This window comes from Coptis chinensis, chromosome 9 (assembly GCF_015680905.1).
Source record: "Coptis chinensis isolate HL-2020 chromosome 9, ASM1568090v1, whole genome shotgun sequence".
NCBI classification, from domain to species: Eukaryota; Viridiplantae; Streptophyta; class Magnoliopsida; order Ranunculales; family Ranunculaceae; genus Coptis; species Coptis chinensis.
Genome location: NC_141464.1, coordinates 49,206,131 through 49,222,789, shown reverse-complemented (window position 1 = coordinate 49,222,789; position 16,659 = coordinate 49,206,131). Strand labels below are relative to the sequence as shown.

General features: G+C 35.7%; 1 pseudogene; it reads left to right on the top strand.

Annotated features, from left to right (window-relative positions):
* The first annotated feature begins 508 nt into the window (after positions 1–508).
* Positions 509–12,869, top strand: LOC147476456 (beta-amyrin 28-monooxygenase-like; annotated as a pseudogene).
* The last annotated feature ends 3,790 nt before the right edge of the window (positions 12,870–16,659 follow it).

The window sequence follows — 16,659 nt, the reverse complement described above, 5'->3', positions numbered from 1 at the left end:
AACTCTTTCCACTTGGGATGGGGGTGGTATACCATAGGTAATAGACTATTAGTTGATAGAGGAGGTGAAAAATTCCCCATCTCGCTATCAGTTGATAAATAGTTTTTGCGACACTTTAACCAATGTCCGAACAAATAAAATTTCGGACGTCACTTTAAGTAACGTCCCTTTCAAGTTCGAAAGTTGTAATTTGAATTTTTTTAACTTGAACGTCTTAGTTTAAATTAAAGAGAGACGTCACTTTAAGTGACGTCTGAATTTAAAATCTAATTTTTTTTACAATTCTCTATTGGGGAGTATAGAGTGTAGATATTTATAGGCTATACAATAGTATGCAATTAGAATTGTAAAATCCTAATGGCACCTACGTGGAGGTGTAATTTTACACCCCTCATTAGAGATGCCCTTATAAGGCATTGTATGATACGTAATGGTATGCTATTGAATATATCATTGAATATATTGTTATGTTATCAATTTTCTTCTCCATCCTCATTCTCCTCTGATCTTTAGAAACAAATCCCAATCATCTATTAACGCCATAAAACTCCCCCCAGGGAAAACGGGATGGCCATTCATTGGCGAAACTCTGGAATTCGTTAAAATGGGACGTAGAGGTGTCCCTGAAAAGTTCTTTCATGATAGGATGAGAAAATTTTCCTCTGAGATCTTTAAAACTTCCATAATGGGAGAGTCTGTTGTAGTTTTTTGTGGCCCAGTTGGAAACAAGTTCTTGTTCTCAAACGAGGCTAAACTTATTACTGGTTGGGTTCCTACTGCAGTCAATAAGATCTTGCCCTTCATCCACGAGTCATCATCAAGTAATGAAATAACAAAGAAGATGCGTAAAGTGCTTCTAGGCTTTCTTGGTCTAGAAACACTTCAAAAGTTTATTGGAGCAATGGATTCCATAGCCAAACAACACCTAAAAACTCATTGGGATGACAAGAAGGAAGTACTTGTTTACCCTCTAGCCAAAAGCTATGCCATGTCTTTAGCTTGCAAGGTGTTCATGAGCGTAGAGGACCCTGTTCAAATAGCTAAGTTTGCTGATCCTTTTTCTTGTTTGGTAGCTGGGATCATATCACTACCGATTGACTTACTTGGAACTCCTTTGAATAAATCCGTTGAAGCATCGACTCTTATAAGAAAAGATCTCCTTGAGATAATAAGGCAAAGGAAGGCGGACTTGACCCAGAATAAAGCATCTCCTAAGCAAGATACAATGTCACATATGATGTTAGCAACTGATGCAATTGGGCAGTCCATGGAGGAAATGGATGTAGCTGACAATATACTTGGTTTGATTATTGGAGTTCATGATACTTCTAGTGTTGCCATTACTTTTGTTATTAAGTATCTTGCACAACTTCCTCACATCTGCAATGAAGTCCTAAAGGGTAAGCCCAGCTATTTCTTCTATCATTTTATTAGAAGTTATTCTTCACTTCATAGTGGAAAGCGCGACCTGCGCTCTGCCAAAGCTTAATCCAAGTGTCACCGCGCCTCGCGTATTGTTTAGAAACCCACACCACCGACTATTTTAGTTTAGTTCCTATTTTAGATTCTTGTAATCTCTATATAAACATCTTGTAATCTTCTTAGAAATTAATCAAGTAAATATTCTCTCCAATCAATCTCTCTCTCTAATTTATCATGGTATCAGCCTAATATTGATCCAAACCCTAATCCTAAACTCTATCAGCTTCCACCTCCTCTCAATTCTCAATGGCCGACGCCTCCACTCCCAATAATGACTCTACTCCAGATTCTGATGATCCTTTCTATGTCCATCACTCAGATAGTCCCACGACTATCCTCGTATCTCCTCTGTTATTAGGGGACAATTATCCAACTTGGTTACGGTCTATCTCTAGAGCCATTCGAGCAAAGAATAAGTTTGGTTTTGTCGATGGCTTTGTAACTCCTCCCAGCACTCCCAAAGAAAAATCCAAGTAGTCGCGATGTGATGACCTTGTTGCTTCATGGATTCTCAATTCTGTTACTCCAGATATCCGTGGCAGCATCCTCTATGCCGACTCTGCATCCAAAATCTGGAAAGATCTAGGTGATCGTTTTTCACAAACTAATGCACCCAAGGTTTTTCAACTGAAGGATTTCATCACTCTTCTCAAGCAAAACAATCGTCCGGTATCTATTTATTTCACTTTACTTAAATCTTTCTGGGATGAATTAAGTTCTTAATCTACTATGCCTGTTTGTACTTGTGGTCATGCATCTATTTTTGCCAAAGAGGTTGAAGACGGTCGTTCTATGAAATTCATGCAAGGCCTAGATGCTAGTTTTCAATCCATCCGCAGTCAAATTCTCTTGATGTGTCCTTTTTCCCGTATGTCCAAGATTTATTCTTTAATCCGACAAGAGGAGAAGCAACAAGAGATTCATGCACTCTCTCTTCCTTCTACTCCAGACGCTGCTGCCCTAAGTACTCATTTTCAGAAGACCAATTGGGCTTCTTCTTCGAAATTAGGTTCGTCTAAACCTCCACAGCAGCCTAGTGGTTCGCCACAACCTCGAGCGCACGCACCCTCAGATACAAGGCCCCTAGAGCGAGAACGCGCTCGTCCATTCTGCAACCATTGTAATCGAGTTGGACATCATATTGGTACATGCTACAAACTGCACAGTTATCCACCCAAGCCTGCTCAAACTAATTCGGTTGCTACAGACTCCAATTCTCCTGTTTTTTCCATAGAATAATACAACCAACTTCTCAGTTTGCTTGATTCAGGTAGTATCTCTTCACAAGCAAACCTGACAGGTATATCTCTCTCGTGTTTTTCTAAATTCATATGGATCATTGACTCTGGTGCTACCAATTATGTCTGTTCTTCATTACATCTGTTTTCTCATTATCATACTTGTTTAACACATTCTACTATTAAACTTCCGGATGGAACAAACCATTTAATTACTCATGTTAGTAGTGTTATTCTCTCCCCCCTTTTACGTCTTGACAACGTTCTGTTTGTTCCCATCTTTCATTTTAATTTTCTTTCCATTAGTGAACTAGTCAAGTCTCACCCTATCTCTGTCACGTTCACTAATGATTATTGCCTTTTTTAGGACCAGTTAACGAAGAAGAAGATTGGATTGGGACGGCTTAATGGGGGACTCTACCATCTCCAACTAGCTTCTGTTTTCTCATCCTACAACTCCACCACAAATACTTTATGGCATTATCGCCTAGGACATCTATCTTCCACGCCTTTGCAGATTTTAGCTAAGCAGTTTTCTTTCATTTCTAGTTCAAATAATGCTACTTGCACTGTATGTCCGCAAGCTAAGCAAACTCGTTTATCTTTTTCTCATAGTTCAATAAAAACTATTAGACCTTTTCAAATAATTCATTGTGACATTTGGGGTCCTTTTCATTTACCATCATATTCCAATGCTCGTTTGTTCTTAACTATTGTCGATGATTTTAGTCGTGCTACATGGATTTATCTTATGACTGTCAAATCTGAAACTGCCATGCATTTACAATCTTTTTTTGCCATGGTTCATACTCAATTTCATTCTACAATACATTCACTCACATCTGGCCATAGCAACATTGATGACCATTTTCATGAAATCCAAGTCCTCGTTCCGACAATGGCTCTGAATTTATATTCTATAACATGCAACAATTCTTTTCAAAACATGGGGTAATCCACTAACGTAGTTGTTGCTACTCCCTAACAAAACGCTGTTGTTGAAAGAAAACATCGTCACTTACTCAACATTACACGAGCATTATGTTTTCAAGCTCACCTCCCATTATCCTTCTGGGGTGAATGCATTCTCACCGTAGGCTATCTCATTAACAAAATTCCTAGCACCTTGTTAAATGACAAATCACCTCATGAGATTCTATTTACAGCACCTCCCACTCTTGCCCATCTTCATGTTTTTGGTTGTTTATGTTTTGCTCACAACACTTCCATTAAAAATAAGTTTGATCACCGCGGGAAAATTGGCATCTTCATTGGTTATCATTATGCTCAAAAAGGCTATCGCATTTATGATTTATCTTCCAAGAAAATTTATATTTCCCGTGACGTGGTTTTCCATAAGACTGTATTCCCCTATCAACATTTATCTTCCCCCCCCATCACATCTGCCTGTTTCTCCCTTACCCATCCCAGACAATGAAACCTTTGACATTCAATCATCTCATGTAATTCCAATGGATGGAGCGCGACCTGCTCCAGCCCAAATCGAGCGCGACCCATGCTCTCTTCTTCCTGACAATATTCCCACTCCTCCAGCTCCGTCACCCCCCCTTTTGGAAGATCCTCAGCCATCCCAACTCAATCCTCCTGTCTCAACTCGATCTGCTAGAGTGCGACAACCCCCACCACTTCTCATCCAAGATTATCACTGTCCTACTCTCACCAAGGCACCTATAGTCTCTCGTTCGGCCAACCTCCTCCAATCGGACTCTAAGGTAACACGGTCTTCCACTCCATACCCTATGGCTTTTTATATTTCTGACACTAACTTTTCTCCTTGTCATACAACTTTTTTGTCTAAAGTATCTTTTTCAGTTGTTCCTACATCCTTTTCTCAAGCTGTCAAAATAATAGAATGGAGAGCTGCTATGGCTGCTGAAATTGCAGCTTTGGAACAAAATAACACATGGACTCTTGTTCCATCATCCTCTCATCAGAAGCCTATCGGTTGTAAATGGGTTTTCAAGATTAAATATCATTCTGATGGTTCTATTGAGCATTACAAAGCTCGTCTTGTTGGCAAGGGTTACAATCAGATTGAAGGCCAAGACTATCATGACACTTTTGCACCCGTTGCAAAATTAGTCACTGTTCGATTACTTCTCTCCATTGCTGCTATCAGACATTGGACTCTTTATCAGCTGGATGTCCACAATGCCTTTCTTCAAGGCGATTTGGATGAAACTATTTATATGACATTACCTCCTGGATTCGCCAAACAGGGGGTGAACAAGATATGTCGCCTCATTAAGTCCTTATATGGACTCAAGCAGGCTTCTCGGCAATGGTTTGCCAAACTATCTACCACTCTTATCACTGTCGGCTTCACTCAGTCTAAGTCTGACTATTCTCTATTCACTAATATTTGTGGTTATGATTCTACATTTGTCCTTGTATATGTGGATGACATTCTGATCACAGGCAACAATCCATCTCTCTTTCAGAACTTGAAGAAATTTTTAGAAGCAACGTTCTATATCAAGGACTTGGGATGTCTAAAATATTTCTTGGGTATCGAGGTTGCTCGTTCCAAAGAAGGATTATTTCTTACACAACGCAAATGTCTTTTGGACATTATGTATGATTGTGGTACAACTAGTTGTCATATTTCTGAGTTCCTTATAGAACAAAACATCAACCTCCATACCGATGATAACACATTACTTCAGGATCCTACTATCTATCGTCTCTTGATTTGGCGTCTCTTATATTTCACAGTTACACGTCTGGATATCACTTTTTCTGTTAATTATCTCAGCCGTTTCATGTAGTCCCCACGGACTCCACATCTAGATGCTGCTCATCGTATACTCCGCTATCTTAAAGGTTCGATCAACAAAGGGATTATCTTATCCGCTAATAGTACTTTACACATCTCTAGTTTCTGTGACTCTGATTGGGCTGGCTGTCCTGTCACTCGTCGTTTTACTAGTGGTTATTGTACTTTTCTTGGTTCTAGCCCTATATCCTGGAAAACAAAGAAATAGAGCACTGTATCCCATTCTTCTGCTGAAGCCGAATATTGTTCCATGGCTACTCTGGCGTGTGAACTTCAATGGTTGAAGTATCTTCTCTCTGACTTAGGCATCTCTCATCCTTCTCCGATAAACATGTTCTTTGACAATCAAGCCGCCCTTCATCTCTCTCAAAATCTAGTTTTTCATGAACGAACAAAGCACATCAAATTGGACTGTCATTTATTACGTGACAAGATACAGACCAAGTTACTATCTCCTACGTTCGTTCCATCCTCAGATCAGGTGGCTGACGTCTTCACTGAACCTCTCTGCCATGACACCTTTTTGAGATTAATTAGCAAGTTGGGAGTTCTTGATATTCACTCTCCAACTTGAGGGGGAGTATTAGAAGTTATTATTCACTTCATAGTGGAGAGCACGACCTGCGCTCTGCCAACGCACAAATAGAGTGTGACCCGCGCCTGCGAATAGTAGATACAGTGCGAGCTGCGCTCTGCCAAAGCTTAACCCGAGCACGACCTGCGCCTCACGTATTGTTTAGAAACCCACACCACCGACTGTTTTAGTTTAGTTCCTATTTTAGATTCTTGTAATCTCTATATAAACATCTTGTAATATTCTTAGAAATTAATCAAGTAAATATTCTCTCCAATCATTCTCTCTCTCTAATTTATCAATTTTATTTTAGAAGATGCCATATCATATAGCATGGTGCCATATGGCATGCGGCCAAAAATCGTATTATATTGATGTCATGTACGGATGTACCTATAAAATAATATCGAACAACGAAAGTCTAAATTTTAACTGCATAACAATTAACATCAAAACAATAACAGAGTCCGCACAATTATTCTGGCTTACTAGTATGTGCTTGCCGAAGTGCTCTCTAGGAGTTTTAGAAGTAAGAAACTGTACTCAAGAATCTAGTGACTGCTTTATTTTGTTTCCATTTTATTTTGATTTTTTCGAGATAATATTGCATTATTTAGTAATATATGAATCGTGACATTTAGTGTACAAAGTAAATGGTTAGAAGAACAGATTCAATAATAACAAAGAGTAGAACAATTCTTTAGACCTTGAAACGTCAATAGTAAGGGAACTGGAAAAAAAAAATATATATATATATATATATAAAAACTTGTTTAATGTGAAGCCTTGGAGATGAGTCAAGTTTTTGTTCAGTCTCTTCATCTCATAAGAAGCCTTTTTCATCATTTTCACCTAAGGTTCCTAACAACCCGTAACAACCCGTCGCCCGAACCCAAACTTTGCCGTATGAACTATGAAGTCATGAAACATCTTGGAGAATATTGTGGTGTGCTATCATATCCTATTGGAAGATGTATAATTTGAGTAGGGTGTTGAATACTTGAATATTTCAAAGTCTTATGAGTTATAATTTTCTACACTTCTTTCACATTTCCCTGTATGTTTTTCATTTAGCTAGCTGCACATTGGGTTTCTAATTATCAGCTAAGAATAGGTTTATTGTGTACATACCAAACCTTATTAATGACTTAACAGGCGAGGACAATAAATATAAGTGGGTGTTTGGGTCTCATTTTTTAAAAAAATTATTTTTCTTTAAAAAAACATTTTTATGAAAAAATATTTATTCTAAAAACAATTTTTGAATAAACATGTTTGGTTGTGATTTTTCTTAAAAGCTATTTTATCAAATCAGATTTCACACTATATTTCTTGATATATTTCGGCATATCACTGCATAAAGTACTAAAGTCTAAAACATCCGGGCAATTCATTTGCCTTGAGCGCCAAAGTGTTTCCCTCAAAGAAAAATAGTTTTTAACTTGAAAAACAAGTTTTACCTAATTATCATAAAACTAGTTTTTGGGACCAAAAAGTGTTTTTTGGATGGAAAAACTTTTTTTTAAAAAAAATAAAGACCAAACGCATTTATTTTTTCAAAAAATATTTTTTTACTAATAAATACTTTTTAGCAATAAATAAATAGGATCCAAATACCCCTAAGGTTTAATATTCATGTGTTTAATAATAGAACAAATGGATATCATGAAGTCGAAAAGAGAAGGAGAAATGCTTAATTGGGAAGACATAAAAAAGATGAAGTATTCATGGAACGTTGCTTGTGAAGCAATGAGACTCACGCCTCCCTCTCTAGGAACCTTTAAAGAAGCCATAACGGACTTCACTTATGCAAGGTTTTCAGTTCCAAAAGGATGGAAGGTACTTGATTTATTTTCTTCCTTTCCTCTTTTTTTTGGTTTGGCCATCAATTCGATCTTTGTAGTTCCATTACTTCCATAACATCCAACTAAAATATTTTCGATAGAGTATCAATCTTATTACCGGGAAAAAAAGAGAGTATCAATCTAGTCTAGAATATTCTTTTCCACTTAAATGAATTTGTGATTTATAAATTATTACTATTTATACTTTCCTACAAATGATATACTTAATATATATATTTAACCCATTTTAAAGTTAACTTAAGTAGCTACTTAAGTTAACTGTAAAATAATTACGTAAGTAAAACTTCACCTACAAAATGAATTCAATCCTATTTTTTTGTAGATATGATATATTCAATATTAAGATCATTTCTATAAATTTTCATCTCATTTGGAAATCTCTAGCATTGGCAAAAAACGATTACAATATATCAGTAATTCTCTAAAAAGTAGCTACTTAAGTTAACTTAAAAAAAGTACGTACATAAAACTTCACCTACAAAATGAATTCAAATCTAATTTTTTGTGGTTACGAAGTACTAACCATAATGATTATCTTCCCAAAATTTCAACTCATTTGGAAATCTCTAACATAAATAAAAATTGTTGGCATATTTAAAAAAAAAATCTAACGATCTAGAAATATTAAGTTTTTGTAATCGTTTTTTGTCAATGTTAGAGGTTTCCAAATGAGCTGAAAATTTGTAGAAATGATCTTAATATTGAGTATATCATATCCACAAAAAAAAAAGGTTTGAATTCATTTTGTAGGTGAAGTTTTATTTATGTACTTATTTTAAAGTTAACTTAATTATTTTAGGTTTGAATTTATTTTAAGTTAAAATAAGTATGTAAGTAAAATTTTACCTAGAAAATAAATTCAAACCTAATTTTTTGTGGATATCATCTACTCACCATAAACATCATTTCTACATAATTTCAACTCATTTGAAAATCTCTAACTTAGGCAAAAGATGATTGCAAAAATACTATTTTATAGACCGTTAGATTTTTTTTTTTAAAGATGACAATAATTTTTAGCTAGGTTAGAGGTTTCCAAATGAGCTCAAATTTTGTAAACATGATCTTTATGGTATGTAGGTAATAGCCACAAAAAATTAGAGTTAAATTAATTTTCTAGGTGATGTTTTATTTATGTACTTATTTTAACTTTAAAATAAGTATGTACTTCGTCTGTATATATATCAATCCTTCTCTAAAAAGTAGCTACTTAAGATAACTTTAAAATAAGTACGTACATAAAATATCACCTACAAAATGAATTCAAACCTATTTTTTTTGTGGATATATGATATACTCAATATACGACCAGGTTCCGTTTACCATACTTTTTATACCATGCCTTACAACTTCACCTACAACGTGAATTATTGTAACTCCCCAAACCCACTATATCATAGCTAACTAAGATATATTGAGTCGGAGAACCCAGCTAATTAACCGTCTCGACAAGTAACTGGTTTACAAAATGAAACCATTACAATAAGTCAAATACGGGTGATAACTAGCAAATAAAACAAAAACAAAGTGTCCAAGTTCTAACCCGAATACTATCCCAAATTCTCTATCCACATGGTCAAGAATCAAACAGCTGCAAAAATCTATAAGGGCGTAAAAACCACGCACCCAGCAAGTCAACTCTACAAGCATGTCTAAAGTACTATCAAGGGTGTAGGACTCGTAGCAACACATCATACAATATCATTTCAATAGATACACCATTTTCATCATTTTGCATATTTACGACGAATCATAAAAATAATACTGGTAATCGACTTAACCACTAAAATATATGATATAGGTAAACATTAACCTTAGTACTACACGTCTCATTACCAATTAGTATACACATAACAACTTATAAGAACTTCATAACATCAGCTCATATGGGTATACAATAGAGTGATAGACTACTCACACACCATAAAATACAAATGGAATAATAAATAACAAACACACTTATATGTATCACAATCAACGATATCAATATAGCAACACAAAAGGGGACAAACAATTCATAAAAAAATCACATCACAAGTCACACATTTCAAAGTAATAGCCAATATCCAATATCGACGTATAGAGTTGAATAACCAACAAACCAAAATCTACATCCTATAAAACAAAGTAAATACCAAAATCTAATCTAACATGTTTACCTAAGACTTCAACCTAAACTAGTCCCAATTCATCACTTAATTAATATACGGACATAGTGTTTCAATCAATAAACATTATCTTTAATCATGGGAATACAACAAGTCAATATGAAACATGGAAAACACCCAAATATTTACACAATCACAAGCACTACACTCAAGTAAGAAATAAGGCAAACAAGTAGAGAAGACTTTCCTGGAAAACCCATATAAATACTAGTGTCTCCAACGACCTGGTCACAAGTCTCCAATTTCATCTATGTTCCTCAAAAGAGGTGGCTGAATTTATCCAAAAGAACTGAAATTCTGACTCGTCTCGAGCTAAAACCACCAACCAAACCATACACCAAAACAAAGCCTTTCGAATCTAGATTATGAGAATCCAAATGGCATCCAAAACCGATCCTTGTAGAGAAAGTTAGACCCGTTTTGGTGAAAGGGTGTCAAATATTACCAAAATCGAAAATCCTCCATTAACTTCTTTGTGAGGGTTGATCCAAGGAGGTTATTGAATGGAAAAATCATAAGCACAAGTTCCTAATCATCTTCTCCATAATCTCTTCAAGTTTCCCCCAATAATCGACTCCCTTTTGGTATGTGAATACAACAAAAGGAATTAGAGTTGTCAAGAGGTTTCTGTTTGTTTCTAGTTTCAAGTCTACCGGGTTGTACCAGTTGGTTCATGGGTTCAAAAACCCAACTATAAGATAATGGCCCCTTACTCAAACCCACTCAAATGTCCATTAGTCTGAAGCCCATCTGTTTTCTGCCAAGCCCAAAATATGGGGTTTTACAATTATAACCTAGTTTTTTGTGAATGTGTTCAACTAACCATGACAATCACCTCTATAAAATTTCAACTCATTTGATAATATTTAACTATGTCAAAAGATAATTGCAAATTCAAAAAATCTAAGCCATTAAAAAAAATTCAAAATTGACAATGAGTTTTAGCTAGGTTAGAGATTTCCAAATGAGATAAATTTTTGTGTAGACGTTATCTGTAATTAGTAGATCATATCCACAAATTATATGCCTTTAACTTATTTTGTAGGGGGGGTGTGGTATAAACTATGGTATAAAAAGTATGGTAAACGGAACTTGCCATATATATATATATATATATGAAGTACATAAGTACATACTTATTTTAAGTTAAAATAAGTACATAAGTAAAACTTTATCTATAAAATGAATTAAAACCTAATTTTTTGTGAATATCATCTACTTACTATAAAAATCAACTCTACAAAATTTCAACTCATTTGGAAATTTCTAACCTAGGCAAAAGATTATTGCAAAAACACTATTTTCTGAACCGTTAGATTTCTTTTTAAAGATGACAATAATTTGTATCTAGGTTAAATGTTTCAAAAAGAGCTACAATTTTGTGGAGATGGTCTTTATGGTGAGTAGATAATATCTACAAAAAATTGGGTTCGAATTCATTTTCTGGGTAAAGTTTTACTTACGTACTTATTTTAACTTAAAAATAAGTATGTACTTCTAAAATATTGAATGTATATGTGTGTGTGTGTGTGTGTGTGTGTGTTTTCATTTTTGATTGGTTAGTATGTTTTAAATGAGATCAGTGGCTCTTTGATGTTAAGCTGGCACATCATCACCAATTTAATTAGTATTTAATATAGGCTCTTTTTAGTATTTAATTATACAACACAATGTTGGAAAAACGGGGTTGCATACGTGTAGAACACAATGAACTTGGAATTGTCCAAATCCATTTATAATTTAAGATATAAATGAGATATCTGCCTCCCAAGTTACATACCCATTTGAAATGAGTTTTGTCTGTGATAAATAGTGTAAAACACTTAGTCTCACATGGAAAACACACTAAAGAGTCGTTGACTTAATAAGCCTTTGTGATTTCCTTATAGGTTGTCCCCAAGGGGTACCACTATATTTCTGTAGAGAAATGAGGGAACGCAAACAAGCTCAACAAGTTGTTTTGAAAAAATGTGTTTTCTTCTAAAAGAATGAACTTTGTAACATTGAAAAATAATGTTTTTCTTTAATTTGATGCTCTGCCTCCAAAAATTAAGTATATTCGAGTACAAACACAATGTTGCGTTAGTTGGTTTTTTGAAATGAAGTGCTTACATTCCTTAGAACAAATTAAATCCAATCTATCTTGGGAGGCAATTATTGCTCAAGCAACCTTGAAGCACCTTAAGGGAGCAAATTTGCTTTAAGGCAATAGTGTGATACACTTGGCTCGGATTAATCTTTGTTGGTAATACTAATTCAAACAAACATGTTTGTTATTAATTTGGTAAATCTAGTTTCTTCAATTCTTTGTTAGTTTTTCTTAGTTTATGCATGACAACAAATATTTTTCCAATTGTTAACCCTAAAAAAAATAGGAAAAAAAAAGAAAAAAAAAAGGAAAAGTAATAAATTGCATTTGACTGAAATGAAGTAATTATCTTGATACAATTATTCTGGAGCACAAACGCATTACATAAAAATGAGAAGTACTTTCTAGATCCTGAAAAGTTTGATCCTACAAGGTTTGAAGGAAAAGGACCTGCTCCGTATACATATGTACCGTTCGGAGGAGGACAATGTATGTGTCCAGGACAAGAGTATGCTCAGCTAAAAATATTGGTTTTCAGGAACAATGTTGTGACCAAATTCAAGTTGGAAGAAGTGCTTCTTGATTAAAAGATAGCAGTTATTCCATTGCGCATGCCTAAGCCAACAAAAAGCCTTCCAATTCCACTCACCTCATAATGTTAAACTAGACAAGTGATGACTACATCACTCATTGTGGAGACATGTATGTATATTGTTTAGTGTTTAACAAAGTGAAATAATTTGTGTCTTTCAATTTTGTTTTCTTTCAATGTAAAAGTTGTCACTCTTAAGTTCTTCACACCCTATACAATTATACATTGTTGCCCATATCACTTTTAGACTGCCATCTATCATTTGTGATAAACACCCGAGCAACAATGTAAAAGTAAACTTGCAGGTGCCGACTAGCAAAGTCGGTAAAACCTTTGGGTGATGATATATACCAAAGGTCTGGGGCTCAAACCCCGCCAGCATCAAAGATTTACTGATCTCATTTAAAACAGGTTTACCAATAAAATAAATAAATAACTTAGATTGTTTTGGTAAAAATTATAGTAAAAATGATGAATTGCATTTGTAAGAAATATGCCTCAATTAAGGAGGTTCATTTTAATTAATTCTGGCAATGTGCTAACATTATTGATGAAAAGCTAGATGAAAGAATTCATGTAAGTCTAAAACCAATTTCACCCAAGGCAAAGTGAAGTTGAGTGAACAAGACAAATCCAAAAATGAAGATTTAATGGTGCTCCTAAGTTAGGAAAAAACTGGAAAAAGGATTTTATGATATTCAATTCTACAGCCAGTTTTGGATGCACTGCCTATTGATTTTAGTAAATGGAAAAACCAAGAAATTGGTTGAAAAGCCCAAATTCCAATTTTAATTAGGGTCTAGACAAGTCCTTCTGTGAAGTCACTGGTTAGGACATAATTGGATACTGTAGTTTTAACCCCTTAACCATCATACTTTTAGACCAATTATGTGAGTAATAGTTAAGAGTTAATACTGATTACGTGTTTTTATGCATTTCAGGCTTCAAACTCCATTATGTGCAGAAATGTGCCACTTTAGTGAGATAAAGGAGCAAAGGTCAGTTGCTAAGGAGTTCTGTGAATAAAGGCCAAGATTCAAGGAGACAAAGCCTTTGTAAAGCCCGGTCAAAAGCTGAAAAGTCAACACGGGCAGAAACAGCACACAAAGTCAGCAAAACTTCCGAAGACCATATCTTTGGACTCAGACCTCGGAATTGGGCCTACCTTATGTCAAAACGACCGAATCAGAAAGAGCTTTCTAATGGTCCAAGCCTTGACCCAATCAGAGGAGCAAAAGTGGACGAAACATCTGTCGAAGCCAACTGCAGCTGAAGAGCCCATTTTGGACTAAAGAAATTGGGTTTTGGGCCTGATTCTCTAGCCCAAAACATGGCTCCAAGCCCATGCACGATTTTTGGATCTGAAAGTATAAAAACAAAAGCTTAGCTCTTTGTTAATGGTAGATAGTCAGACCTAGATTAGAATTAGATTAGTTAGCCTCCATTAATGAGTTTTAGAACTTAGTTTTAGAATTTCATTTCTTGTTTTAGATTAATTTCTTGAATCATTGAATATCATTCATTAGATAAATAAAATAGTTATTATTCTTGTCATTTCGATTTTTGTTATTTCAATCTATTAGATCTAGTTTTAATTCTTGTCGATTATCATTTCGTAGTTTAAGTAGATTAAAACATTGTTCGTTAATTTAGTTAAGTTAGAATTTTAATATGATGTGTAGTTATAATTCAATGGGAAATGATGGTTTGATGACTCAAGGCTAAAACCTCCATTAGAGGGGTTGATGAAGCTTTGATGAAAACTTAGTGGTATAGTGTAGAAGCATTGTAGAATCTATTCCACTCTAGAAGGTCGTGATTCGCCATGAGAATGGGCGGACGACCTCACATGCTAGTTAGTATTTGGTAGAAATGCCAAGAACACTAGGGATTAGAACTCGAATTTTTTGCCGTAAGAACGTAAAAATCGAGATACAAGAATCTATGCTAGGTTATTAAGTTGGATTCGAGGTGGATTCAAGTCCCCTCTAATCCTTTATCTAGATTCAAAAACAATCATATTTCCATAGCATACGTAGTTAAATTCAACATAATCAATTTCATATTGTATCGTAGCCTCGTAAAACTCTCATTAGACTTAAGACCGATTAGTTAACTATGAAATCATTCCATGCTAGAGAACTAGGAGTGGAACGAATTTGTTACTCCACTCTATTTCGATAGAATTGAGAGTAGAAATCTTTGATAAAATATAGGCTCATAAAATAGTTTTAGTTTACTTACATTTTGAGTTCATCGTTCATTTCGTAGGTAAACTATTCATTTTATGTTTTATCAAATGGCGCCGCTGCCATCTTAGTTTCACTTTAGCATTGTTTTCATAGTATAATTAGTCATTTTTAAGTCCCATTTCACCCACCCACCCTTGTTTGATTCATACTGTGGTTGTTCGTTTCAGCATTGAAAAGTTCCGCGAAAAATTACCGAGCCGACCGGCGCCAAAGCGAAGCACCGCTTCAAACGCTGGAACCTTTAGCGCGACCCGCCCCCATACCGAGCACGACCCGCGCTAAGTTATGACCTGCCCCATACCGCGAGCGCGACCGCACTAAGTTATCTTGGAACACGGGCGCACGGCGGCAAAGCGAGCGCACCCGCGCCCTAAGCTGAAATTTGCCGAATTTCCACAAGTTTGTTTCTAATTTCGATTTTTCAAGTTTTTCAGTGTTTTAACTTGTTATATACACTGAACACGCGTAAACAAGACGTTATTCATAAGCGAAGCAAGGACGCAATCAGGTATTCCTTTCTTCCACACCTCGCATCTCCAGTTAGAGGTTTCTACTAGTATATCAGAATTGTTTGGAGTGTTGCATGTTTAGTTAAGTTCGACTTAGTCTTGCATGAGATTAAGGTCTGGTCGAAGAAAAACAACTAACGTAATTACACGACTACGTCAACAAACAAGTCTATCTAGTTTCCCACCCACTACACCTCTAGCTACTATTTCACACACACCACCTGATATTATGGGAAGAAAGAAAGAGACTCTCTCTCTCGACTTTTATAAAGCCTTGAGCGATAGCCCTAAATCTTGCATCGTTTTTAGCAGGACCGATTGGGGATTTCCGCGATCCCCAAATATATTTAATTTGTTACCCGTTTTTTTCATGGTTTTAGACCATGGAAAACCTTATCGGCTACATACGCGTAGGATTGAACAAGTCCTTATAACATTCCACCATCCTACGGTTGGTGCGGAACAAATTAAATTGAGGGTATTCCCTTTCACTTAGCTGATAAGGCGTCTTGGTTAACTGCCCAAAGCCTAATTTTGTGCACTCGTGGGCCAAACTTGTTCAGCAGCTGTTTATGGAACATTTTTACCCACCCCTAAAGACGGATGAAATGCTTTCCAAGATTCACTTCTTTCGTGAATCCTCATGAATCATTTTCGAGGAGGCTTGGAATCGTTTCACCGATCTCCTTATAGAGTGTCCACACCATCACCTAGCAAAAGACACATTAGTTGGTGCTTTTTCAAAGGACTTCTACACCACCATAAAGAAGTCCTAGACATAATGAATGGGGGTAGTTTCCTAAGTAAAGGAGCCTCGTGAGGTATATAAACTTTTGGAAGATCGACTAAGCGTAATAATAATGGTGGGGGTAGTGACAATTACTCCCCGCTCCGCTTAGTTCTTCTTCTTGATTAAGGCTACCAAGTATGTTTGAGGTTAAATCAGATCCCGAGCTTAAAACTCTAATTGAATCCCTCACAAAAAGGTAGAGGCCATTTTTGTGCAACAACAAAAGCCTATCCCCGTCATGAATGTAAATTCAAATCCATGTAGTTTGTTGGAGTCCCGAAAGCATCCCGACTCCCAATCGGC